Consider the following 14,480-nt stretch of genomic DNA (forward strand, 5'->3'; position numbering starts at 1 on the left):
TCAAAAGATTCATTGTGACATCAAGTGGCCTAAAAGGGCATGGGATGCATTGTGACACCACAGAGGTTAAGAGAAGCAAGGAACCATTGTAACCCAATGCAGGCTAACAATCTAATGATCCCTTGTGACACCAATGGGCCTAAAAGGGGCAGGGATGAATTGTGAAAGCATGGGGCCCAAGTAAAACCTGGTACAATTATGCCACCATGGAGGCCAAGAATCAAATAATTCATTGTGACATCAAGTGGACTAAAAGGGCATGGGATGCATTGTGACAGCACAGGGGTTAAGAGAAGCAAGGAACCATTGTGACCCAATGCAGGCTAACAATCTAAGAATCCCTTTTGACAGCTGGGGGCGCAAAAGGACCACGGATGGACTCTGCCAGCATGGGGACCTATGGAAGCAAGGAACCATTGTGACACCATGAAGGCCAAGAATCAAATGGTTCATTGTAAGACCAAGTGGCCTAAAACGGCCTGGAATGCATTGTGACACCACAGAGTTTAAGAGAAGCAAGGAACCATTGTGACCCAATGCAGGCTAACAATCTAATGATCCCTTGTGACACCAATGGGCCTAAAAGGCCAGGGATGAATTGTTACAGCACGGGGACCAATAGAAGCAAGGATCTATTATGCCACCATGGTGGCCAAGAATCAAATAATTCATTGTGACATCAAGTGGCCTAAAAGGGCATGGGATGCATTGTGACAGCACAGGGGTTAAGAGAAGCAAGGAACCATTGTGACCCAATGGAGGATAACAATCTAATGATCCCTTTTGACACCAATGGGCCTAAAAGGGGCAGGGATGTATTGTGAAAGCATGGTGCCCAATTAAAACCTGATACAATTACGCCACCATGGAGGCCAAGAATCAAATGGTTCATTGTGACATCAAGTGGCCTAAAAGGGCATGGGATGCATTGTGACAGCACAGGGGTTAAGAGAAGCAAGGAACCATTGTGACCCAATGCAGGCTAACAATCTAATGATCCCTTTTGACACCAATGGGCCTAAAAGGGGCAGGGATGAATTGTGAAAGCATGGGGCCCAAGTAAAACCTGGTACAATTATGCCACCATGGAGGCCAAGAATCAAATGATTCATTGTGACATCAAGTGGCCTAAAAGGGCATGGGATGCATTGTGACACCACAGGGGTTAAGAGAAGCAAGGAACCATTGTGACCAAATGCAGGCTAACAATCTAAGAATCCCTTTGACACCAGGGGGCGCAAAAGGACCACGGATGAACTCTGACAGCATGGGGACCTATAGAAGCAAGGAAACATTGTGACACCATGAAGGCCAATAATCAAATGATTCATTGTGACATCAAGTGGCCTAAAAGGGCTTGGAATGCATTGTGACACCACAGAGGTTAAGAGAAGCAAGGGTCCATTGTGACCCAATGGAGGCTAATAATCCCAGGATCCCATTTGACACCAGGGGGCGTAAAAGGGCCAGGGATGAAGTGTGACAGCATGGGGCCCAATAGAAACAAGGAACCATTATGACACCATGGAGGCCAAGAATCAAATGATTCATTGTGACATCAAGTGGCCTAAAAGGGCATGGGATGCATTGTGACACCACAGAGGTTAAGAGAAGCAAGGAACCATTGTGACCCAATGCAGGCTAGCAATCTAATGATCCCTTGTGACAACAATGGGCCTAAAAGGGGCAGGGATGAATTGTGAAAGCATGGGGCCCAAGTAAAACCTGGTACAATTATGCCACCATGGAGGCCAAGAATCAAATGATTCATTGTGATATCAAGTGGCCTAAAAGGGCATGGGATGCATTGTGACAGCACAGGGGTTAAGAGAAGCAAGGAACCATTGTGACCCAATGCAGGCTAACAATCTAAGAATCCCTTTTGACACCAGGGGGCGCAAAAGGACCACGGATGGACTCTGACAGCTTGGGGACCTATGGAAGCAAGGAACCATTATGACACCATGAAGGCCAAGAATCAAATGATTCATTGTGACATCAAGTGGCCTAAAAGGGCATGGGATGCATTGTGACACCACAGGGGTTAAGAGAAGCAGGGAACCATTGTGACCCAATGCAGGCTAACCATCTAATGATCCCTTGTGGCACCAGGGGGTATAAAAAGGGCCAGGGATGGATTGTTACAGCACGGGGACCAATAGAAGCAAGGATCTATTATGCCACCATGGAGGCCAAGAATCAAATGATTCATTGTGACATCAAGTGGCCTAAAAGGGCATGGGATGCATTGTGACAGCACAGGGGTTAAGAGAAGCAAGGATCCATTGTGACCCAATGGAGGCTAATAATCCCAGGATCCCATTTGACACCAGGGGGCGTAAAAGGGCCAGGGATGAATTGTGACAGCATGGGGCCCAATAGAAACAAGGAACCATTATGACACCATGGAGGCCAAGAATCAAATGATTCATTGTGACATCAAGTGGCCTAAAAGGGCATGGGATGCATTGTGACACCACAGAGTTCAAGAGAAGCAAGGAACCATTGTGACCCAATGCAGGCTAACAATCTAAGAATCCCTTTTGACACCAGGGGGCCTAAAAGGGCCAGGGATGAATTGTTACAGCACGGGGACCAATAGAAGCAAGGATCTATTATGCCACCTTGGTGGCCAAGAATCAAATAATTCATTGTGACATCAAGTGGCCTAAAAGTGCATGGGATGCATTGTGACAGCACAGGGGTTAAGAGAAGCAAGGAACCATTGTGACCCAATGCAGGCTAACAATCTAATGATCCCTTGTGACACCAATGGGCCTAAAAGGGCCCAGGGAGGAATTGTTACAGCACGGGGACCAATAGAAGCAAGGATCTATTATGCCACCATGGATGCCAAGAATCAAATAATTCCTTGTGACATCATGTGGCCTAAAAGGACATGGGATGCATTGTGACAGCACAGGGGTTAAGAGAAGCAAGGAACCATTGTGACCCAATGCAGGCTAACAATCTAATGATCCCTTGTGACACCAATGGGCCAAAAAGGGGCAGGGATGAATTGTGAAAGCATGGGGCCCAAGTAAAACCTGGTACAATTATGCCACCATGGAGGCCAAGAATCAAATGATTCATTGTGACATCAAGTGGCCTAAAAGGGCATGGGATGCATTGTGACAGCACAGGGGTTAAGAGAAGCAAGGAACCATTGTGACCCAATGCAGGCTAACAATCTAATAATCCCTTTTGACACCAGGGGGCGTAAAAGGACCACGGATGGACTCTGACAGCATGGGGACCTATAGAAGCAAGGAACCATTATGACACCATGAAGGCCAAGAATCAAATGATTCATTGTGACATCAAGTGGCCTAAAAGGGCTTGGAATGCATTGTGACACCAGAGAGGTTAAGAGAAGCAAGGAACCATTGTGACACAATGCAGGCTAACAATCTAATGATCCCTTGTGGCACCGGGTGTATAAAAAGGGCCAGGGATGGATTGTTACAGCACGGAGACCAATAGAAGCAAGGATCTATTATGCCACCGTGGAGGCCAAGAATCAAATGATTCATTGTGACATCAAGTGGCCTAAAAGGGCATGGGATGCATTGTGACACCACAGAGGTTAAGAGAAGCAAGGAACCATTGTAACCCAATGCAGGCTAACAATCTAATGATCCCTTGTGACACCAATGGGCCTAAAAGGGGCCAGGGATGAATTGTGAAAGCATGGGGCCCAAGTAAAACCTGGTACAATTATGCCACCATGGAGGCCAAGAATCAAATGATTCATTGTGACATCAAGTGGCCTAAAAGGGCATGGGATGCATTGTGACAGCACAGGGGTTAAGAGAAGCAAGGAACCATTGTGACCCAATGCAGGCTAACAATCTAAGAATCCCTTTTGACACCAGGGGGCGCAAAACGACCACGGATCGACTCTGACAGCATGGGGACCTATAGAAGCAAGGAACCATTATGACACCATGAAGGCCAAGAATCAAATGATTCATTGTGACTTCAAGTGGCCTAAAAGGGCTTGGGATGCATTGTGCCACCACAGGGGTTAAGAGAAGCAAGGAACCATTGTGACACAATGGAGGCTAATAATCCCAGGATCCCATTTGACACCAGGGGGCGTAAAAGGGCCAGGGATGAATTGTGACAGCATGGGGCCCAATAGAAACAAGGAACCATTATGACACCATGGGGGCCAAGAATCAAAAGATTCATTGTGACATCAAGTGGCCTAAAAGGGCATGGGATGCATTGTGACACCACAGAGGTTAAGAGAAGCAAGGAACCGTTGTGACCCAATGCAGGCTAACAATCTAATGATCCCTTGTGACACCAATGGGCCTAAAAGGGCCCTGGGAGGAATTGTTACAGCACGGGGACCAATAGAAGCAAGGATCTATTATGCCACCATGGAGGCCAAGAATCAAATAATTCATTGTGACATCATGTGGCCTAAAAGGGCATGGGATGCATTGTGACAGCACAGGGGTTAAGAGAAGCAAGGAACCATTGTGACCCAATGCAGGCTAACAATCTAATGATCCCTTGCGACACCAATGGGCCTAAAAGGGGCAGGGATGAATTATGAAAGAATGGGGTCCATGTAAAACCTGGTACAATTATGCCACCATGGAGGCCAGGAATCAAATGATTCATTGTGACATCAAGTGGCCTAAAAGGGCATGGGATGCATTGTGACAGCACAGGGGTTAAGATGAGCAAGGAACCATTGTGACCCAATGCAGGCTAACAATCTAAGAATCCCTTTTGACACCAATGGGCCTAAAAGGGGCAGGGATGTATTGTGAAAGCATCGGGCCCAATTAAAACCTGGTACAATTACGCCACCATGGAGGCCAAGAATCAAATGGTTCATTGTGACATCAAGTGGCCTAAAAGGGCATGGGATGCATTGTGACAGCACAGGGGTTAAGAGAAGCAAGGAACCATTGTGACCCAATGCAGGCTAACAATCTAATGATCCCTTTTGACACCAATGGGCCTAAAAGGGGCAGGGATGTATTGTGAAAGCATGGGGCCCAATTAAAACCTGGTACAATTACGCCACCATGGAGGCCAAGAATCAAATGATTCATTGTGACATCAAGTGGCCTAAAAGGGCATGGGATGCATTGTGACACCGCAGGGGTTAAGAGAAGCAAGGAACCATTGTGACCCAATGCAGGCTAACAATCTCAGAATCCCTTTTGACACCAGGGGGCGCAAAACGACCACGGATGAACTCTGACAGCATGGGGACCTATAGAAGCAAGGAACCATTATGACACCATGAAGGCCAAGAATCAAATGGTTCATTGTAAGACCAAGTGGCCTAAAATGGCCTGGAATGCATTGTGACACCACAGAGGTTAAGAGAAGAAAGGAACCATTGTGACCCAATGCAGGCTAACCATCTAATGATCCCTTGTGGCACCAGGGGGTACAAATAGGGCCAGGGATGGATTGTTTCAGCACGGGGACCAATAGAAGCAAGGATCTATTATGCCACCGTGGAGGCCAAGAATCAAATGATTCATTGTGACATCAAGTGGCCTAAAAGGGCATGGGATGCATTGTGACAGCACAGGGGTTAAGAGAAGCAAGGAACCATTGTGACCCAATGGAGGCTAATAATCCCAGGATCCCATTTGACACCAGGGGGCGTAAAAGGGCCAGGGATGAATTGTGACAGCATGGGGCCCAATAGAAACAAGGAACCATTATGACACCATGGAGGCCAAGAATCAAAAGATTCATTGTGACATCAAGTGGCCTAAAAGGGCATGGGACGCATTGTGACACCACAGAGGTTAAGAGAAGGAAGGAACCATTGTAACCCAAAGCAGGCTAACAATCTAATGATCCCTTGGGACACCAATGGGCCTAAAAGGTGCAGGGATGAATTGTGAAAGCATGGGGCCCAAGTAAAACCTGGTACAATTATGCCACCATGGAGGCCAAGAATCAAATGATTCATTGTGACATCAAGTGGCCTAAAAGGGCATGGGATGCATTGTGACACCACAGGGGTTAAGAGAAGCAAGGAACCATTGTGACCCAATGCAGGCTAACAATCTCAGAATCCCTTTTGACACCAGGGGGCGCAAAAGGACCACGGATGAACTCTGACAGCATGGGGACCTATAGAAGCAAGGAACCATTATGACACCATGAAGGCCAAGAATCAAATGGTTCATTGTAAGACCAAGTGGCCTAAAAGTCTTGGAATGTATTGTGACACCACAGAGGTTAAGAGAAGAAAGGAACCATTGTGACCCAATACAGGCTAACAATCTAATGATCCCTTGTGGCACCAGGGGGTACAAATACGGCCAGGGATGGATTGTTACAGCACGGGGACCAATAGAAGCAAGGATCTATTATGCCACCGTGGAGGCCAAGAATCAAATGATTCATTGTGACATCAAGTGGCCTAAAAGGGCATGGGATGCATTGTGACACCACAGGGGTTAAGAGAAGCAAGGAACCATTGTGACCCAATGGAGGCTAATAATCCCAGGATCCCATTTGACACCAGGGGGCGTAAAAGGGCCAGGGATGAATTGTGACAGCATGGGGCCCAATAGAAACAAGGAACCATTATGACACCATGGAGGCCAAGAATCAAAAGATTCATTGTGACATCAAGTGGCCTAAAAGGGCATGGGATGCATTGTGACACCACAGAGGTTAAGAGAAGCAAGGAACCATTGTAACCCAAAGCAGGCTAACAATCTAATGATCCCTTGGGACACCAATGGGCCTAAAAGGGGCAGGGAGGAATTGTGAAAGCATGGGGCCCAATTAAAACCTGGTACAATTATGCCACCATGGAGGCCAAGAATCAAATGATTCATTGTGACATCAAGTGGCCTAAAAGGGCATGGGATGCATTGTGACACCACAGGGGTTAAGAGAAGCAAGGAACCATTGTGACCCAATGCAGGCTAACAATCTCAGAATCCCTTTTGACACCAGGGGGCGCAAAAGGACCACGGATGAACTCTGACAGCATGGGGACCTATAGAAGCAAGGAACCATTATGACACCATGAAGGCCAAGAATCAAATGGTTCATTGTAAGACCAAGTGGCCTAAAAGTCTTGGAATGTATTGTGACACCACAGAGGTTAAGAGAAGAAAGGAACCATTGTGACCCAATACAGGCTAACAATCTAATGATCCCTTGTGGCACCAGGGGGTACAAATACGGCCAGGGATGGATTGTTACAGCACGGGGACCAATAGAAGCAAGGATCTATTATGCCACCGTGGAGGCCAAGAATCAAATGATTCATTGTGACATCAAGTGGCCTAAAAGGGCATGGGATGCATTGTGACAGCACAGGGGTTAAGAGAAGCAAGGAACCATTGTGACCCAATGGAGGCTAATAATCCCAGGATCCCATTTGACACCAGGGGGCGTAAAAGGGCCAGGGATGAATTGTGACAGCATGGGGCCCAATAGAAACAAGGAACCATTATGACACCATGGAGGCCAAGAATCAAATGATTCATTGTGACATCAAGTGGCCTAAAAGGGCATGGGATGCATTGTGACACCACAGAGGTTAAGAGAAGCAAGGAACCATTGTGACCCAATGCAGGCTAGCAATCTAATGATCCCTTGTGACAACAATGGGCCTAAAAGGGGCAGGGATGAATTGTGAAAGCATGGGGCCCAAGTAAAACCTGGTACAATTATGCCACCATGGAGGCCAAGAATCAAATGATTCATTGTGATATCAAGTGGCCTAAAAGGGCATGGGATGCATTGTGACAGCACAGGGGTTAAGAGAAGCAAGGAACCATTGTGACCCAATGCAGGCTAACAATCTAAGAATCCCTTTTGACACCAGGGGGCGCAAAAGGACCACGGATGGACTCTGACAGCTTGGGGACCTATGGAAGCAAGGAACCATTATGACACCATGAAGGCCAAGAATCAAATGATTCATTGTGACATCAAGTGGCCTAAAAGGGCATGGGATGCATTGTGACACCACAGGGGTTAAGAGAAGCAGGGAACCATTGTGACCCAATGCAGGCTAACCATCTAATGATCCCTTGTGGCACCAGGGGGTATAAAAAGGGCCAGGGATGGATTGTTACAGCACGGGGACCAATAGAAGCAAGGATCTATTATGCCACCATGGAGGCCAAGAATCAAATGATTCATTGTGACATCAAGTGGCCTAAAAGGGCATGGGATGCATTGTGACAGCACAGGGGTTAAGAGAAGCAAGGATCCATTGTGACCCAATGGAGGCTAATAATCCCAGGATCCCATTTGACACCAGGGGGCGTAAAAGGGCCAGGGATGAATTGTGACAGCATGGGGCCCAATAGAAACAAGGAACCATTATGACACCATGGAGGCCAAGAATCAAATGATTCATTGTGACATCAAGTGGCCTAAAAGGGCATGGGATGCATTGTGACACCACAGAGTTCAAGAGAAGCAAGGAACCATTGTGACCCAATGCAGGCTAACAATCTAAGAATCCCTTTTGACACCAGGGGGCCTAAAAGGGCCAGGGATGAATTGTTACAGCACGGGGACCAATAGAAGCAAGGATCTATTATGCCACCTTGGTGGCCAAGAATCAAATAATTCATTGTGACATCAAGTGGCCTAAAAGTGCATGGGATGCATTGTGACAGCACAGGGGTTAAGAGAAGCAAGGAACCATTGTGACCCAATGCAGGCTAACAATCTAATGATCCCTTGTGACACCAATGGGCCTAAAAGGGCCCAGGGAGGAATTGTTACAGCACGGGGACCAATAGAAGCAAGGATCTATTATGCCACCATGGATGCCAAGAATCAAATAATTCCTTGTGACATCATGTGGCCTAAAAGGACATGGGATGCATTGTGACAGCACAGGGGTTAAGAGAAGCAAGGAACCATTGTGACCCAATGCAGGCTAACAATCTAATGATCCCTTGTGACACCAATGGGCCAAAAAGGGGCAGGGATGAATTGTGAAAGCATGGGGCCCAAGTAAAACCTGGTACAATTATGCCACCATGGAGGCCAAGAATCAAATGATTCATTGTGACATCAAGTGGCCTAAAAGGGCATGGGATGCATTGTGACAGCACAGGGGTTAAGAGAAGCAAGGAACCATTGTGACCCAATGCAGGCTAACAATCTAATAATCCCTTTTGACACCAGGGGGCGTAAAAGGACCACGGATGGACTCTGACAGCATGGGGACCTATAGAAGCAAGGAACCATTATGACACCATGAAGGCCAAGAATCAAATGATTCATTGTGACATCAAGTGGCCTAAAAGGGCTTGGAATGCATTGTGACACCACAGAGGTTAAGAGAAGCAAGGAACCATTGTGACACAATGCAGGCTAACAATCTAATGATCCCTTGTGGCACCGGGTGTATAAAAAGGGCCAGGGATGGATTGTTACAGCACGGAGACCAATAGAAGCAAGGATCTATTATGCCACCGTGGAGGCCAAGAATCAAATGATTCATTGTGACATCAAGTGGCCTAAAAGGGCATGGGATGCATTGTGACACCACAGAGGTTAAGAGAAGCAAGGAACCATTGTAACCCAATGCAGGCTAACAATCTAATGATCCCTTGTGACACCAATGGGCCTAAAAGGGGCCAGGGATGAATTGTGAAAGCATGGGGCCCAAGTAAAACCTGGTACAATTATGCCACCATGGAGGCCAAGAATCAAATGATTCATTGTGACATCAAGTGGCCTAAAAGGGCATGGGATGCATTGTGACAGCACAGGGGTTAAGAGAAGCAAGGAACCATTGTGACCCAATGCAGGCTAACAATCTAAGAATCCCTTTTGACACCAGGGGGCGCAAAACGACCACGGATCGACTCTGACAGCATGGGGACCTATAGAAGCAAGGAACCATTATGACACCATGAAGGCCAAGAATCAAATGATTCATTGTGACTTCAAGTGGCCTAAAAGGGCTTGGGATGCATTGTGCCACCACAGGGGTTAAGAGAAGCAAGGATCCATTGTGACACAATGGAGGCTAATAATCCCAGGATCCCATTTGACACCAGGGGGCGTAAAAGGGCCAGGGATGAATTGTGACAGCATGGGGCCCAATAGAAACAAGGAACCATTATGACACCATGGGGGCCAAGAATCAAAAGATTCATTGTGACATCAAGTGGCCTAAAAGGGCATGGGATGCATTGTGACACCACAGAGGTTAAGAGAAGCAAGGAACCGTTGTGACCCAATGCAGGCTAACAATCTAATGATCCCTTGTGACACCAATGGGCCTAAAAGGGCCCTGGGAGGAATTGTTACAGCACGGGGACCAATAGAAGCAAGGATCTATTATGCCACCATGGAGGCCAAGAATCAAATAATTCATTGTGACATCATGTGGCCTAAAAGGGCATGGGATGCATTGTGACAGCACAGGGGTTAAGAGAAGCAAGGAACCATTGTGACCCAATGCAGGCTAACAATCTAATGATCCCTTGCGACACCAATGGGCCTAAAAGGGGCAGGGATGAATTATGAAAGAATGGGGTCCATGTAAAACCTGGTACAATTATGCCACCATGGAGGCCAGGAATCAAATGATTCATTGTGACATCAAGTGGCCTAAAAGGGCATGGGATGCATTGTGACAGCACAGGGGTTAAGATGAGCAAGGAACCATTGTGACCCAATGCAGGCTAACAATCTAAGAATCCCTTTTGACACCAATGGGCCTAAAAGGGGCAGGGATGTATTGTGAAAGCATCGGGCCCAATTAAAACCTGGTACAATTACGCCACCATGGAGGCCAAGAATCAAATGGTTCATTGTGACATCAAGTGGCCTAAAAGGGCATGGGATGCATTGTGACAGCACAGGGGTTAAGAGAAGCAAGGAACCATTGTGACCCAATGCAGGCTAACAATCTAATGATCCCTTTTGACACCAATGGGCCTAAAAGGGGCAGGGATGTATTGTGAAAGCATGGGGCCCAATTAAAACCTGGTACAATTACGCCACCATGGAGGCCAAGAATCAAATGATTCATTGTGACATCAAGTGGCCTAAAAGGGCATGGGATGCATTGTGACACCGCAGGGGTTAAGAGAAGCAAGGAACCATTGTGACCCAATGCAGGCTAACAATCTCAGAATCCCTTTTGACACCAGGGGGCGCAAAACGACCACGGATGAACTCTGACAGCATGGGGACCTATAGAAGCAAGGAACCATTATGACACCATGAAGGCCAAGAATCAAATGGTTCATTGTAAGACCAAGTGGCCTAAAATGGCCTGGAATGCATTGTGACACCACAGAGGTTAAGAGAAGAAAGGAACCATTGTGACCCAATGCAGGCTAACCATCTAATGATCCCTTGTGGCACCAGGGGGTACAAATAGGGCCAGGGATGGATTGTTTCAGCACGGGGACCAATAGAAGCAAGGATCTATTATGCCACCGTGGAGGCCAAGAATCAAATGATTCATTGTGACATCAAGTGGCCTAAAAGGGCATGGGATGCATTGTGACAGCACAGGGGTTAAGAGAAGCAAGGAACCATTGTGACCCAATGGAGGCTAATAATCCCAGGATCCCATTTGACACCAGGGGGCGTAAAAGGGCCAGGGATGAATTGTGACAGCATGGGGCCCAATAGAAACAAGGAACCATTATGACACCATGGAGGCCAAGAATCAAAAGATTCATTGTGACATCAAGTGGCCTAAAAGGGCATGGGACGCATTGTGACACCACAGAGGTTAAGAGAAGGAAGGAACCATTGTAACCCAAAGCAGGCTAACAATCTAATGATCCCTTGGGACACCAATGGGCCTAAAAGGTGCAGGGATGAATTGTGAAAGCATGGGGCCCAAGTAAAACCTGGTACAATTATGCCACCATGGAGGCCAAGAATCAAATGATTCATTGTGACATCAAGTGGCCTAAAAGGGCATGGGATGCATTGTGACACCACAGGGGTTAAGAGAAGCAAGGAACCATTGTGACCCAATGCAGGCTAACAATCTCAGAATCCCTTTTGACACCAGGGGGCGCAAAAGGACCACGGATGAACTCTGACAGCATGGGGACCTATAGAAGCAAGGAACCATTATGACACCATGAAGGCCAAGAATCAAATGGTTCATTGTAAGACCAAGTGGCCTAAAAGTCTTGGAATGTATTGTGACACCACAGAGGTTAAGAGAAGAAAGGAACCATTGTGACCCAATACAGGCTAACAATCTAATGATCCCTTGTGGCACCAGGGGGTACAAATACGGCCAGGGATGGATTGTTACAGCACGGGGACCAATAGAAGCAAGGATCTATTATGCCACCGTGGAGGCCAAGAATCAAATGATTCATTGTGACATCAAGTGGCCTAAAAGGGCATGGGATGCATTGTGACACCACAGGGGTTAAGAGAAGCAAGGAACCATTGTGACCCAATGGAGGCTAATAATCCCAGGATCCCATTTGACACCAGGGGGCGTAAAAGGGCCAGGGATGAATTGTGACAGCATGGGGCCCAATAGAAACAAGGAACCATTATGACACCATGGAGGCCAAGAATCAAAAGATTCATTGTGACATCAAGTGGCCTAAAAGGGCATGGGATGCATTGTGACACCACAGAGGTTAAGAGAAGCAAGGAACCATTGTAACCCAAAGCAGGCTAACAATCTAATGATCCCTTGGGACACCAATGGGCCTAAAAGGGGCAGGGAGGAATTGTGAAAGCATGGGGCCCAATTAAAACCTGGTACAATTATGCCACCATGGAGGCCAAGAATCAAATGATTCATTGTGACATCAAGTGGCCTAAAAGGGCATGGGATGCATTGTGACACCACAGGGGTTAAGAGAAGCAAGGAACCATTGTGACCCAATGCAGGCTAACAATCTCAGAATCCCTTTTGACACCAGGGGGCGCAAAAGGACCACGGATGAACTCTGACAGCATGGGGACCTATAGAAGCAAGGAACCATTATGACACCATGAAGGCCAAGAATCAAATGGTTCATTGTAAGACCAAGTGGCCTAAAAGTCTTGGAATGTATTGTGACACCACAGAGGTTAAGAGAAGAAAGGAACCATTGTGACCCAATACAGGCTAACAATCTAATGATCCCTTGTGGCACCAGGGGGTACAAATACGGCCAGGGATGGATTGTTACAGCACGGGGACCAATAGAAGCAAGGATCTATTATGCCACCGTGGAGGCCAAGAATCAAATGATTCATTGTGACATCAAGTGGCCTAAAAGGGCATGGGATGCATTGTGACAGCACAGGGGTTAAGAGAAGCAAGGAACCATTGTGACCCAATGGAGGCTAATAATCCCAGGATCCCATTTGACACCAGGGGGCGTAAAAGGGCCAGGGATGAATTGTGACAGCATGGGGCCCAATAGAAACAAGGAACCATTATGACACCATGGAGGCCAAGAATCAAATGATTCATTGTGACATCAAGTGGCCTAAAAGGGCATGGGATGCATTGTGACACCACAGAGGTTAAGAGAAGCAAGGAACCATTGTGACCCAATGCAGGCTAACAATCTAATGATCCCTTTTGACACCAATGTGCCTAAAAGGGCCCTGGGAGGAAGTGTTACAGCACGGGGACCAATAGAAGCAAGGATCTATTATGCCACCATGGAGGCCAAGAATCAAATAATTCATTGTGACATCATGTGGCCTAAAAGGGCATGGGATGCATTGTGACAGCACAGGGGTTAAGAGAAGCAAGGTACCATTGTGACCCAATGCAGGCTAACAATCTAATGATCCCTTGTGACACCAATGGGCCTAAAAGGGGCAGGGATGAATTGTGAAAGCATGGGGCCCAAGTAAAACCTGGTACAATTATGCCACCATGGAGGCCAAGAATCAAATGATTCATTGTGACATCAAGTGGCCTAAAAGGGCATGGGATGCATTGTGACACCACAGGGGTTAAGAGAAGCAAGGAACCATTGTGACCAAATGCAGGCTAACAATCTAAGAATCCCTTTTGACACCAGGGGGCGCAAAAGGACCACGGATGAACTCTGACAGCATGGGGACCTATAGAAGCAAGGAAACATTGTGACACCATGAAGGCCAAGAATCAAATGATTCATTGTGACATCAACTGGCCTAAAAGGGCTTGGAATGCATTGTGACACCACAGAGGTTAAGAGAAGCAAGGATCCATTGTGACCCAATGGAGGCTAATAATCCCAGGATCCCATTTGACACCAGGGGGCGTAAATGGGGCAGGGATGAATTGTGACAGCATGGGGCCCAATAGAAACAAGGAACAATTATGACACCATGGAGGCCAAGAATCAAAAGATTCATTGTGACATCAAGTGGCCAAAAAGGGCATGGGATGCATTGTGACACCACAGAGGTTTAGAGAAACAAGGAACCATTGTAACCCAATGCAGGCTAACAATCTAATGATCCCTTGTGACACCAATGGGCCTAAAAGGGGCAGGGATGAATTGTTACAGCAC

This window comes from Cinclus cinclus, chromosome 10 (genome assembly GCF_963662255.1).
Source record: "Cinclus cinclus chromosome 10, bCinCin1.1, whole genome shotgun sequence".
In the NCBI taxonomy this organism is placed as follows: domain Eukaryota; kingdom Metazoa; phylum Chordata; class Aves; order Passeriformes; family Cinclidae; genus Cinclus; species Cinclus cinclus.